Genomic DNA, 2,144 nt, shown 5'->3' on the forward strand with positions numbered 1-2,144 from the left:
CTCATATTTGTTATATAAATTAATTACAGTACTTTCAGTGTAAATGTACTGTCCCCAATTTTTTTCCTCTGTGATTCTCATTTCAATTGACGTGTCTATCCAATCCTTTCTTGCTTTGTCCTTAGGTAAATGATGTCCTTTTGAGGTTATATGGTTGAAATTATTACCTTCATAATTTGTCTTAACTTTGAGATATGGAGGGGAGTTTTGTTTCAAGTTCAAAAGATTAATAACTTCTAGAATCAAGGATTTCAATCAGACCAGTCAACCTTGAACCTACTGCCTTTGGAGCAAACATCCTTACCACCAGGACAGCATTATATCAGTAAGCATGGGAAACATTGTAGTTTTTAGTTTTGTTCCATCTTTCTCCTTGTCCTATTCAGCACTTCCTATTATTATTAATATCACATGAAAGAAAAATTTTGTTGAAGATAATCCAAAAATAGCAGGAACAGTACATTGACATGAAACTATCAGAAGTTCAAGCTGAGTTTAGAGGAGTCTGAGGCAACAGGGATAACATTGCTGATGTCAGATGAATCTTGACTGAAAGCAGGGAGTATTATAAGAATGTTGGTTTGTGGTTTTTATTTTCTTTTTAAAATTGTTTTTATTTTAGATTAGTTTGCATAAAAATTTGCAAGAACTGAGTGTCATTTATTTACATTGTATTTCATACATTCTTTAATACACATTGTGTTTCATATGATCAATCCCATATTTGAATCCAATGTGGCTTATAAAATTAATCACCACGATCTATGTCCAGTATTACTTTGTGTTTTCAGGTACCCACTGGATCTTTACTGATTACTTCACCCCCTCTTTCTGCTAAAAAAAAAATATCTGTGACCTTATTATTTCCTTTTCTGTCCACCCTCAGGACCCCTTCCTCTGCCACTTCTGCCTTTGGACGTTTTATCCACATCTTACTAGTTATCTATTTTTACAATAATGGTCTTATGCAGTATTTGTCCTTACGAGATTGAGTTAGTTCACTCAGCATAATTCTCTCTAGCTTCTCCCATGTTATATAGCATTTTTAAAATTCATTCTCCTGAGTACTGCACTTTCCCAATGCATAAATTTGTTGATGGACATGTGGGCTGTTTCCATTTTCTTGCTACTGTGAATAACACTGTTATGAGCATTGGTGTACAAATCTTCATTTGTGTCTCAGTTCTACTACCCTCAGGGTATATTCCCAGCAGTGGACTATCTGTATCATAAGGTACTCTGGTGGTTTAATGGTAACAAAGTATACTGCAATCCTGAAGGCACGCTTGGGGAAGAGGAAGGGAGAAAGAGAGGGTAAAATATGCAACAATGAATGCATGAAGATCTAACTTTTCTGTAAGCTTTTATTAAAATCACAATTAAATTTTTTTTAAAAAATTTATTAAAAAAATCACGAAGGCACATAATTTGAATTCACCAACTGCTCTGGGGAAGAAGGATGGATAATCTCCTCCTGTGTGATTTACTGCCTCTGAAAACTCGCTGGAAGATCAGCTGTGGGGTTGGTTCCAATTAGAAAGTACTTAGCAACAACATGGAATTTCTTTGTTCAGCTTTTTGAAGAATCACCAAACTGCCTTCCAGGGTGGTTGTACCATTTCACAATTCCACTAACCTTGCATGACAGTTCCAATCTCTCCCCATCTTTTCCAACACTTATTGCTTGCCATCTGTTAAATTTTACTACTGTTACTGAGGTGAGATGGAATCTCACTGGGATTTTGATTTCCATCTCTCTTATTGCCAGTGATTTTGAGCATTTCTTCATGTGTCTGTTGGCCATCTGAATGTTTTCCTCTGTGAGACGTCTTTCTACATCTATTGCACATTTTGTAATTTTGTTATTGGCCTTTTTCTTGTGGAGGCCCTGTAGCATTCTGTAAGGCAGTCCTCAGGGGGCAGTTCATAGCAATTGGCAAACACATTAAAAAGTAAGAAAGAAGCGAAATTGTAGACCTAACTCAACACCTCTACCAAATAGAAAAGGAAAGACTATTATTTGGTACATACATGTTGACCAAGGTTACATTTACTTGGTATTTTGGCCTTTAATCATCATATAGTGCCTTTCTTTATCTTTTACGATGTATACTGAAGTCTATTTGATCAGAGATTAATATTGC

Source organism: Elephantulus edwardii, unplaced genomic scaffold, assembly GCF_000299155.1.
Source record: "Elephantulus edwardii isolate Elephantulus edwardi_28Jun2011 unplaced genomic scaffold, EleEdw1.0 scaffold00153, whole genome shotgun sequence".
Lineage (NCBI taxonomy): Eukaryota > Metazoa > Chordata > Mammalia > Macroscelidea > Macroscelididae > Elephantulus > Elephantulus edwardii.